The 13,004-nt window shown below is 37.1% G+C and overlaps 1 long non-coding RNA gene across 1 annotated transcript in view; it reads left to right on the top strand.

The window, feature by feature from the left end:
- The window catches only part of LOC149264375 (uncharacterized), a 44,792-nt gene extending 39,933 nt beyond the window's left edge, over positions 1-4,859 (top strand). The window contains exon 3 of the long non-coding RNA XR_016250072.1: positions 4,712-4,859. This is a non-coding gene — a long non-coding RNA (uncharacterized LOC149264375). The remainder of the gene's footprint in view (positions 1-4,711) is intronic.
- Positions 4,860-13,004: the final 8,145 nt, after the last annotated feature.

The following is a 13,004-nucleotide window of genomic DNA, read 5'->3' as shown; positions in this document are numbered from 1 at the left end:
AGTGAATCACTGTGTCATAATTTGGCCACCAAACCAAGACACTGTTATTTAGAGAATAAAAAAATCAAAAAGAAAGAAAAAAAGTGTCAAAAGGATTTTTCTCTGGTATGTTGTAAATAACCTTAAACAGGAAAAAGGATCATTGCTGGATAACATGGTAACCCTGTCGAGGCTATGGACGCTTGCGGGCAGCAGAGGCTCTACCTACGACAAATGAGCATATTTTACAAAGCCAGTACGCAGAGAAGACCTTATTTTGTCTTTGAAAAGCACTGAGTAATGTCTAGGTATGAATACAAGAAATAACCCAGAGGGAGCAAACAGTCGGAATGAAATAAAAGTTGTGACGAAACATTATTGACGGGATAAGGGGTAATACTCTATCTGTCCATAACAAAATTTAGACATAAGAAATTTTTTTCTGTTTTGGAAGTGAAAGTGCAATAGAACAAGCAGAGATAACTGGTTCTTCACAGTGAATCGCCATTGTTGTGGTCACCAACAACCCCCCCCTCTTTGCTCGATATTAGCAATAACATCGAGCAAAGGGGGGGACCCTGAAAGAAAAATCCCAAAAATATTTTTCTAAATTTTTGTATTTTCTCCCTAAGGCTTAAATCGCATCGCAAGGGAAGGCTGAAACATTACCCAGGCGCGGAAAACAAAACTGCGAAAGAGCGATGCGAAATTCATCGCATCGCATGCATCCCAAGCGCCCTCTAAAAAGAAGACCTTCAAAAATGCCGATCGCCGATATGCGATATCGCACATCGCAAACGTCGCACTAGGTAGCATAAACCATTGAATAAAATCTGCGATCAGCGACCAGCGATCAGCGATGACAGCGATCTGCGATCGGCGATATCGGCGATCTGCGATATGAAAAGACTCATCGCACGAATTCTCCGACATACCCAATAGACCCAAGTTTAAGCGCGCGCCTTAAAGGAAATTAATGACCGCATGCTTGAGTATCCAGGAATGATTGCATCGCATTTTTCGAAGAGTCAAGTCATGATAAATGTCAGGGTTATGCATTCATTAGAGTTTAATGCTTTCATGTCAATCTTTTCATTTCCCTTCTTCTTTGCGTAGACTGCAAGACACGCAACTAATATAAATTTATATGCAGGAAATATCTAAAGGAAAAGGGAAAGTGCCAATCAGACAGCAGAGAGAAGATGCCTCCACAAATGGATGCCGCATGCAGCAGGACCGCGGGTTCCAGACTAGAAGCCAACCGGCACTGATGGAATTAGACTATCCAGGACTCAGAGTCAAAAGCGCACAAAAGCAGCGTGTTCACAAAAGATCCTGAAGCTCAGACGTGGTAAAGCAGAAAAAGAAGCGCATGAGAAAGAAGACGCCCCAGAAAAGCCTGGAACAAAGAACGGAAGAAATTCTCGACACAGGGAGTTTCCCATACAGCACGACTCCTAACTCACTCAGTCATTGGCACGACCAGAAACCGGAATAGCAACAACAAAATCAGTTCGAGAAGAACCTGGGTTGTGCTAAGTATACACGCGGCGAATACACCCAGTTAGAGAAAGGTTTTCGAAAATATCTTCTGGTCTGTTAGAAGGAAGTGCCAGCTCTTGTTATTTCCACTTTTATCTCCCGAGCGAAAGAAGAAGGCGGCCAGCCGACTGTGCCCAGGAAAACGTTGCGCTGTTGACAGCACTAAAGAGAATATACAGAAACGGTCAGAAATTAGATTTAAAGTTTTAGAAATAAATTTGCTTTTAGTAAAAGGCGGTCGTTTGAAGCCGATTCCCTAATTTCGTGTAAATAAGATTGATTAGTTAGCAGTATTTAACCCTTCTCATGGCATTTAGAGAAGGGTCCGGAATCTGTCAAAAAACTTGTCCTCAGAACATGCACTTCTGCACCCTCAGAGGAGGTTTTTGATGAATGGATGGATCGAGATTTATTTATGTTTGCATTTTAATGTCTGTTACTGATGTTGCACTTCTGTACTCTTAGCAGATATTAGAACAAGTAGAAATAAATCATTATTGCTTGAAGTTTATTAGTGAAATCAGTCATAAATGGTACTTTTATCTCTTGACTAAATTCTGCTAGTATTCCTAAAGTGATATGCAGTTGAGTTCTTTATATGTTACTGTATGAATGTCTGTATTACCATTTGGCACTTCTGTACGGTGGGGTCATTTATTTATGCTTGACATATAGAAAACTGTTTATGCGATATGCTGTTCACAACTTTTCTGTCTAACTTCTTATGCAGAACGGTTTATCTTTATTGATTTATATTCTGATAACAGTTGAATGATCTTTATTACCAGCTGTTGTTTGAAATCTTTCTAGATCGCATAACAAAAGAAAACACCCCGGGTTAGCGTAGACTAGATGTATTGTTTCTCTTCATTAGATTACATTAGCATAGAGTTAGCTTAGCAGTTAGATTAAGACCAGCTTAGAGAAACCTTTAGATTAATATCATCAAACTCTACACACACACGCACACCCTTCACATTGGGAAACTGGTCCCATTACCCCCAGTCGGACCCGCTACTCCAAACAGGAAAGGAGCCGCCAACCAGGTTCCGGACCGGGTGGGTATCCCCCTTGTTGTCGACCCGACTTCGGGGCCCTCAACACCATGTCATCATCGGAAAGTGATCTATCAATCTATATCTCACCTTCCTTCATTCCATGCTTCTTTATTCATGCCATGTTTACTTAACGATCTTTAATCATACTACACATTCATCGGTGGTGGAATATATCCACATATCTTCCCTTGGAAGCCCTACATAAACATATCTAGATATTTGTTCAAAAAGAAAGGAATGAGCATTAAAATCAACACTGCCATTGTGATTGTCTTTAATCATAACATCTTCTAGTTTCCATCAACATCCGCCACACATATCGACACATATACAAAAGATATATATATATATATATATATATATATATATATATATATTGTCAAGGGTCAATTTATTTTTCATACTTCATGAGAGTCTTCATATCTTCCATCGAGATATCCTAGTCAAATCTTCTTGGTTTTTTCAGATGTTGATAGCCTTTACCATGGCTTCATTTTTTATGATATCTTCCTTCCTTTCGTCACACATCTCATTCCTATGAGCTTCCAATCAAAGTTCCTCAATTCTTTTCAACCACGTCATACTTCACATGAGAACATATTATTTTGATTTCATCTAGTGGGTGTATGACTCATGCATTCCTGCATTTCTTCGAGGGAGGAAATCCTTCTTTTTTTATCATGATCTAAATATTTAACATTAATTGATGTTACAAGAAACCATATGACATGACTTGTACAATATCAAATGTAAGAATACATACCTCATTTTTCATTGGGTCATCCAGACTTCCTGCAACAACTTCCTTGATTGAAAGAGCTTCAATCCCTTGATCTGCTTCACCTCTATGTCATGATGCCATGAATTCCACAATTTTGGAATTCTTGATGAAACACATGCTTCCTCTCTTGTTTGATGAACATTTCGAAGAAGATTACATCAAATAATCTTGACAATCTAAATTATCCCCATCAACAAATGTTTCCTTCTGTTAGATGTATGATGAACCTTGTACTAGATAACCTTTCCACTTATGTTTCCATTTATATTACCAAGAGATATTACTGTGATCTAGAAATGTCATAATTGTCAAATTTATCATCGCAAAATGTCTTATTCTCCTTCTTCTACTCTTACAATCATTGTTGTCGATCCCTTTGCAAAATGGGGCATTGATTTCATTACATGTAACCCTCACTCAGTCAGGGGGAAATGTGTATATTATCGTAAGTGAGGATTATTGTACAAAATGGGCCAAGGTAATGTATACATATAGGAATGATGGTGAAATCACTATTCTTTTCATATTCAATCATGTGATTTCTAAGTTTTTCATCCCATAGGCGATCATCATGGACCATGGCAGCCATTTTCAAATCTTTATGATGAGCAAACTTATTTCGAAGTTGGGCTTACATCACAATAGCCTGAATCCCTACTAGTCGTAGGCCAATGGCCAGGTAGAAGCTGTGAAAAACATTTTAACCACTATTCTTCAACAGATTATGGGAATTCATAAGTGAAACTCGCATCTAATTCTTTTCTCAGCATTGTGGGCATATTGGAGCTCTGTAAAAGCTACAACTTGTTTTACACCATTTTAGTTAGTTTACAGTCTAGTAGTAGTCTTACCTATTGAATGTGAAATCTCATCACTGAAGCTAGCAATTGAACTACTCCTTTCTACTTCTGCAAAGGAGGAACATTTTTTATGCATGGCATGTTTAGATGAAAATTGTCATGATGCTGAATTAGCTAGCAAGGCTCATAAGAAGCATATTAAGGATCATTTCGATAGAAATGTAAATCATCATAATTCAGAAGGTGACTTGGTCTTGGTTTACAATCCATAACACGATAAGTTGGGAGCTGGTAAGTTCGAACCTATGTGGCATGGTCCATATATTGTAAAACATGCACTTGCGAAAGGTGCTTATGAGGTAGTTGACTATGATGGTATTCCTTTGGCTATGCCCAGAAATGGGCTTTACATGAAAGGGTAATATGCTTAATTCATTGCATGAGTACATTGTATATTGTTGTATCATATTTTACATGTGCAGAAATTTTACTTATTTTTTACCAACCTGTTCTATTTCTCATGTTTATCTTATGATACAATTGATTTGCAGATGTCAACGCTCCTTCAAATTTACATTGGCTACATTGATGGTGCTAGTCATAGTACTTGTAATATTTCTTCTGTATCTTGGGCCATCTATTCGCCCACCGATGAGTTAGTGAGTCTACATGGAATATGCCTTGGTTGAACAATGAACAATACTGTAAAATATAGTGTCATCATTGAGTTGTGATTTGATCCTATTTCATTTGGTATTCATAGTTTAATCGTCATATTGTTTTCTCAACTCATAGTATTACACTTAAGTCACATTTATTTAGTTGAAGTTCTTCATTGTTAAGGTTGTTTTTATGGTATGTCTCTTGGAAAGAGAATTCAATTACATTGGATACAAATGCATTCAAGGACATTTAAATACATTAACTCAAGAATAGAAAAATTATATGTTAAATCAACATTTGCATCATTTTTAAAAGGAAAACAATAATCATTTAGATATTGTACAATATTAGTCAACTAAATAGAAGTAGTTCCCATTAATCATAATGTTTATAAAAAGTTTTGAATTTTTACAAAAAATGTCATCTAATACATATGAGGTTGGTGGCCTTTATTATCTGAACATGTCAATATACCAAAACAAAAGGTCTAGCTCTATTCCTAGAGATTAATAATGATGCTCGTAATAACAGATGATGGCATGAGCCACTCGTCATAACAGGAAATGAATATGCCCAAGTACACCTGTTGTACACCTCTAATACGAGGAGGAAGGTCATCAATCTTGATGTTTGGGCTATCCAAATTCACCCTCTCAAAGTTCCTCTCTATCTCAGTGAGGGTTTCCACTACAACTAGATCTTGTTCCACAGGGACTCATTGTTCATCGTGCCTAGTTTTCGTTCCCATTACTACTAGTATGACTTGTTATCAACCTATAATTTAGCCTCTAGGCTCGAAAGGTTTACACTAGTAACCATAAGCCTCTTTGGATTAGAAACTAGCCCTTTCTGATTGGAGGGGGCTCTCTCCCTTGAAACTGTACAAATATAAAACAAAATATAATAGAGTGACATATCATAGAGATGAGTTTTGTTTGGGTAATTTGATTGAAATAGTGGTTGAAAAACTTAAGGGGGAGGGCCATTGCATGAGACAATTGTTCAGGTCCTAACACAAGACATCAGTGCATGCATGTAAATCTATTGCGACAGAGGCAAGGTAGATATGTCTCTAGGCTACAACATCTAAAAAATACATTGAATGAACTCTGAAGAAATAATAGAAAACATGACGATACTTAACCACATGTACAGAGCATTAAAACAACATGAATTCTGCAACATAAACTCTGATTAAATATCGGGAAGAAAGTGAGGATGGAGCACTTAAGTATAGTGTATTCCATCACGAAATTGACAGTCAAACAATTATCTATCCAAAAAATTAATAGACAACTTTTGAAAGGAAAAATTGTTTAACAATTGCTTAAAGATGAAAAATAAATGGTATAACACATAAGGAGATAACAATAGCTAGAATTCATACCACAGGAATCTCTGAAATAACTAAACATACACAACGCTGAAAATTTACCACAATGAAGCCACAACACAATAGCCTTCTCTCATAAATCGAACCCTTCCTTCATATTGTTGTTTAGTTTAAATACAAAATTACATGGTAAAAACTTGTACTAGGTTCAATGTATCCACTCAGTGGATCAAAACTAACATAATAGGAAAAATATGTGTTTTAAGACTGAAATTAAACTGAAAGTAAAACAACAAAAAGCATGCATTTTATCTAATCCCTTCAACCATCTTATTTCTTTTGATCCATTTATTACTTAAAAAAATTAGAAAAGTCCATCTTTAACAGAAAAACAAGAGACATTTAATTTCAAGAATTACGTAGCATTTCCAGAATGCAATCCAATATGATGTGGCTATAGGATGTGACTATTGAGGTGAGTTCAGGAGAACGGTGACAAAGCTACTGAGATGGTTTAAGGCCCCACATGTGTCTTTCTCCATGCATGCACCTTCCAGAACCTGCCTAATCAATCATTGTGTAGCAATGTGCAACAATTGTGTAGCAGTTAGGTAGAAAAATTCAAATTCCTTGTGTATAGCTATTTTTCCCGCTCCAAAATACCAAAGTTCTTTATATCCATCATTGCTACTTTATACTTCTAGTAAACAATAGACTCCACCAAAATGATACCCAACAACACCAAAAAAAATCTCTCAAGGTCTTAGAGGGACCCTTGGCTTCACAAAACTGGTTACAAAATAGATTAAATGAGAAAAACTTAAAACCAAGTGCAAAGAATAAAATTACCTCCTCCTTTTCTTGCTTGTTAAAGGCTTTCTTTAGTCACTAGTGGTTGGGTTTCCTCCCTCCACTTGCTGGCATTGATCCTTTGTTGGTGGTTAGTGTACTTTAGCCCTTTCCACTAGTTGGGATGGTACCTCTACACGCAGTTCAATAGACAACTGTCTAAATTTTTTTGAGTTCTTCTTGAGCCTTCATTAGTCTTTGCTTTACTAGTCTCACTCTTCTCCTCATGATCAAAATCATGGTGTAGTAATGATTTACCTATACAAGCATAGGGAGGGTCCATTTTAAAACTACTTTGGCCCTTTCAATGGCCCCTACAGCTTCAAACACCCGGTGGTCATCTTCCTTGAGGATTCGGGTGATGTTTATCTTGTGTCTTTCATAAATTCCTTTTCACTGGTCTAGTTTCTACTGAAATATTTCAACTTCTTCAAAGAGTTTATGGTACTCCTTCTAGTCATCAAAAGATGGCTTCTCAGTTGACTCAAAGGCTCCCTTGACTTATTTTTTCCAATTGGATGCTACTAATATTTTCATTGGTTTCCTGTGTAGCACTCTAAGCTCCTCCATCTATTCTACATCAATAACATGTTTTCCCTTTTCTTGTTTTTCTAGCACAACCTATTTATCTTTCTCCTACACACCTTGTCCTTCCATCTGCTCTTTTTTTGTACCTTTGGTAAATTTATATTTGGTAGTTGTACCTCTAGTTCATACACTTGCACATGTCGTTGCACATTTGGTTGATCTATCTATCTTTCTGGTTCATACACTTTCTCATCAGTTTCCTCCACTATATCCTTTTCGGGTGTGTCTTCAGGGATATCAATAGTTGGTGGAGTTGAATTCTTGGTTGACTGTTGTTTGCAATATATAGCCCTTAGCCTTGATCTCAGTCTAAGATGAAATGGTGATTTTGGATTCTCTTGAGTTGGTTGAGTTTTTCCCTTCCCCTTGGTCTTGAGCTTCCTCTCTTCCATTATTTCTTTCAATGTTTTCTCTACCTCAGGTTCCTCTTCTTGTGCTTGTGGTGCCTCTTGAGCCTCTTGTTTTTCTTGTGTCTTATGTCTTTCTCTTGTCTTCTCTGGGGAAATCGCGATATATGATAGGAGACCCACATTTACTAGAAACTCATCCCATGATAAGCTCCTCTTCTCAATTTCATGTAACACCAACAATTTAATGAGGGAGAAATGGAACAGGCTGGACTGATGTTTGTCTCCCTTTGCTTGCACCCTCTTTGCCATTTTCCCCAAACTCTTAAGGAGGTAATAAGGTAAATTTAAACTCCTTCTACCAGTAAAATGCATGAGAATTCTAATGTGATACTGGTAGACTATGCTGAATCGACCTTCACATGTGAAGTATCGTTGGATAAATTTCAGGAGTTGACTATGTTGGTCTAGAAAATAAGTTCTAGGGAAGGTGGTAGCATATTTGTTCTTAAACTGAGGCTTGACAAACTCCTTAAAATGTGCAGCATCTAGCTCTCTTCCCTTAAACCAACTCTTGCCTTGCAGAGGGATTCCTGTGGCCTGAGAGATAGTCTCTTCAGTCACCACAAATTCAAAATCACCCAGTTTAACCTTTTCATATTTGAAGCCTTGTGCAAACATATTGGCCAGCTGGGCATGATGCCCATGAGTCTGAATCTTCTCACAAAACTAGACACACCCTACCTGTTCAAAATTTTCTCTCACTATTGGGTCTGAATTGACCATGTCTAAACTCCTAGGTTCAATGTGAACCACGTCCCCTCCATTGGACTTACTTCGGTTGGGTGAGCTTGCCATGTGATAGTTTTCAATAACAACACACTGCTCAAAACACTGTGGCCTACTCTCGTGGAAAAGGCATTGTGAAAGGGTGACAACATAGACAAATGTAGGGCTGAGTGGAAACAATGAGGAGCTATGCAATGTGGATAAGTATACAATGGAATAAAGATGATAGAAGGAAACAACACACGTAAGTAACTGGACGACAGCTTGATGGCTCTTATGACATAGCGCAAAGGGTCACTATGTGTGCGTTGTTGACAAACAAAATGCATTGGTCTCTACCTGTCAATGCAAGTGTTGCGTATGAAATATATATGAGCCCACCCACTTTACACACATTCCAATACCTGTGACTCAGCTTACTTGACCCTACACAGACAACGCAAACCCAAAATGCTCACTGTGACTTCACACTCCATTTGAGACTCTATACAAGTGTTGCATAATAGTTACGAGTAGGAGAAAAATGTATTAGGGCTACTATTGTTTTCTAAGTTATGATTTAAAAAAAAAACAAAAAGTTGGGTTATGATTCCTCCTACCTCAAATCACAATAAATACCAATTTTGGCACAATGCAGTCTTTGCAGTGAACATGGGATGGTTGCGTAGTATTTGTGGAGAGGGTGTGTAGCTTTAGGCTGTCTAGTTGTTAGGAAATGGAACTCCACCAACGAACACCATAGATGGAATCTCTCAGAAATTGTACAAACAACTTGAAAACACCTTTGGCTCCCCTTCATCTCTTCGTAATGAAACACCGTGTCAATTTCCTCTCATAAAGGTGCATTGTTTTGGCAAAAATGGAGGGAAAAAAACAATGAAAATGAATTCAAAGGTGTGCCTTATTTACCATAGTCACATGTGGAACTTTTGGAAAATCATGATTATCGTTCTCATACACCCATTGTAATGATAGTCGGGGTTATGGGGGTATCATAGGTAGTGGAAAAAGTGATGATTAGGAACTAGGGGCTTAGGTGGGGTAATGATGAAAGGTAGTGTAGTGTAGTGGGGTAATAAAAGTAAAATGTAATGTGATGTGTAGGATGCAATGTAATGTGTAGGTGTATAATGTAATGCAGTGATATGATGTTATGGAATAAAGCATATGAAATATGTAATGATGTAAATGAAGCCTGTAATGGAAGTAATGTAGGGAAAATAGATCATTAAATCAACAATGGTATGATGATATACCCCTAACTTAGATTGCAGAACCTTACTAATGAAACAACTTGTATTTTTTGTAGCTTTGACCAATGACTGACCACACCTAGATCCTTAGAACCTCATTACAAATAACTTGATGATCATGATTAACTCAGATTTTGTTATGTCTTGTTGGTAAGTACTTTTCTGGAACACTAATAATGACATTAGACAATAACTTTTAGGTTGTAACCACAATAGTGACATAGGCTAAATTATTACACGAGATCTTAGGAAAAATAAACAAGTCAGAGACATTTAATACCTAGCACTAGGACCCTAAAATTGGCTCCACACAGGATGGAAAGCTCTTAGTGAGGTTCCAAGAACACCGCAGACTTGTAGTCTAACCATTGGGCAATGGATTCAAAAACTAAAATTGCAAATTAACTGACTAACTGAAAACGAAACTGACTGAATCAAACTTGAACGACTAGATCAAAATTGACTAACTCACTTACATATGGCAACTGAGTTTTCGAACCTTAGGGACTTCTCCTAGGGATTCAAGTTCCAAAGATAATTACCCACACCTGTTATAGCAAAAGGAAACTGGTATGTATAATGAATTAGTTGTTGTATCAGCTGAAAATCACATGAGAAAATGCTTCAACTATCTTCCATTGATAGGCCCACATCCAAGCAATTCACTAGACAAGTCTTTGAGGAGGTAAGCATTATTTCCGTGGAAATAAGCAATTTTGAAGGGACCTTTCCATAAATTTTCAAAATTCCTGTGCTTTCCTTTCTCTTCTCTATGAGCATCCCACTTCAAAACCAAATCTTCATTCTGAAAATCATATGCTCTAGTCCTTTTGTCATAGTTTTTCTTGCTCAAATGTTGTATTGCCAAGGTATTTTTGAAAGCTTCTTCTCTTCTCTGCTATAATTGGATCATTTGGTTGATTCTTCTGTGTATGTCATTTGGTTCCACCTTGGCTTCCTAAAGAAATTTCATCACTGGAATTCCTAGCAAAGAAGGAAAAGCAATGTCTACTCCATATACTAACAGAAAAGGGGACATGACTATTGATTTATTTCTGCTTACCCGGTGAGCCCACAATGCATTTACCAACTTTTTATGCCAAATTATCTTGTTTTATTGCAACATTTTCTTGATTATGTTACGAGAATTTTATCTTAAGACTCGGCCAAACCATTACCCTCAGGGTAATAATTCGTTGAGTGACCAAGCGTGACATGATATTTATGACAAAAATCCACCATCTTCTTAGATTTGAAGGCAACAACATTGTGAGTGGCGATTTTCTATGGCTAGCAAAACCTAAACAATATGTTGCTTTCCAAGAATCAAATGATTACCACATCTATAGCCTGCTACATTGGGACTGCTTCAATCCACTTCGTGAAATATTATTTTCAAGATGAGGCTGGGTGAATTTCTCCTATGAAATCAAGTCCCCACTACTAAAAGGGTGACTCAATTTCAATGGGTTTCATGGGGAGCGGGAGAAAACTTTTTCTTGCTTCAAAAGCTTGACATTCATAACAACTAACCAACTTGTTGTATACATCAACAAGTAGTGTTGGCCAATAAAATCCATCCTTCAAGATCTTGTTTGTAGTGGTCTTTCAAAATAGGTGTCTGCCACAATCCCCTTTATGAAATTATTCTATTGTTTTATTTGCCTCATCTTGAAGCATACAATTCAGCAACATAACAATGGGGTCTTTCCAATATGAAAACTAATTCATGACACATTACAGCCTTCAATTTATGGAACCGAGATTTAGTTTTAGTCAAACTTAGAGGTGCTTGTAAGTTCTACAACACATACGTGATGTCTGAATGCCATGGAGAAACAACAAATTTCTCCAACACTTTCCGAGTTTCACATGAGTCTTCCTCTTCTGACATGGAAACCAAGAAATTAATATCACGTTCATGCATATTTGACTCTACCATCATTTTCGCTAGTCCTTTCCCTTTGATTAACTTTGCGGGTTTAATTTCTAGATCATATTCTAATATAGAATAAATTCATTCCCCTCTCCTGCCTTCTGGATCATTTTGAGTAAGAATGTCTTTGAGAGTAGAACTTGATACATAAGAAATATTGGGCAAGTGCAACATATACACCCAGAAGTCCTTCAAGGATTTTACCAAAGAAAAGGCCTATTTTTCCATAATTTTATATTTCAAGGAAGCATCTCTGAGAGTCCTACTAAATAAATCCATTGATTTCTCTTCACCTTGTTGATTTCTTTGCATTAGGACAACGGCTATACTGTGCTCTAAAGCAAAGGAAAAAATTATAAAATCTTGAGTATAGTCTGAGCTAATCAGAACGGGAGCACAGGATAGGGCTGATTTTACCACATTTTTTTTTTTGTTTCTTTGGTCAACTTACCTTCGTTCTCTTTCTTCAACATGTCTGTGATTGCTCTTAAAATCTCTACCAAATTGGGGATGAATCTCCTTAAAAAATTTATTCTGCCAATAAATGATTGAATCTCCTTTTTGTTTCTTGGAAGATCCATTTTCTGAATTTCCTTTATTCTGCTAGGATCTATTTTAATTCCCTCCTTAGAAATTATGTGTCCTAATAGTTTACCCTCTTCAAGCCCAAACAAAGACTTTTTCGGATTCAATGAGATGCCATATTTTTGGCATTTTTCAAAAAATGCCCTTAGGTGCTGCAAATGGTCCTCATCTGACTATGAATACATGGTGATATCATCAATATATATCACCAAAAATCTATCCTTCTCATTAGTGAAATATATATCCACAACTCATTGAAATGTGGTGCTTTCATTCATCAAACTAGAGGGCATTTTGGCATACTTGAAGGTACCCGATGGTGTGGTAAATGTACTTTTATCCTGATATTCTAGATGGACAAGGATTTGTTTGTATCCTAAGAAAACATCTATTAGTGACATCCTCCTAGAGCCCACCACCTTTTGTAGAATGTGGTCCATTTTTGGCAAAGGATAGTTATCCTTGAGAGACACCTTGTTCAAATTCCTAAAATCAACACAC

Source organism: Pinus tabuliformis, chromosome 6 (genome assembly GCF_031772625.1).
Source record: "Pinus tabuliformis cultivar Carrire ecotype Pingquan chromosome 6, CPIR1, whole genome shotgun sequence".
Taxonomy (NCBI): Eukaryota; Viridiplantae; Streptophyta; class Pinopsida; order Pinales; family Pinaceae; genus Pinus; species Pinus tabuliformis.
The sequence above is the reverse complement of the archived record's forward strand: the minus strand, read 5'-3'. Positions and strand labels throughout refer to the sequence as shown.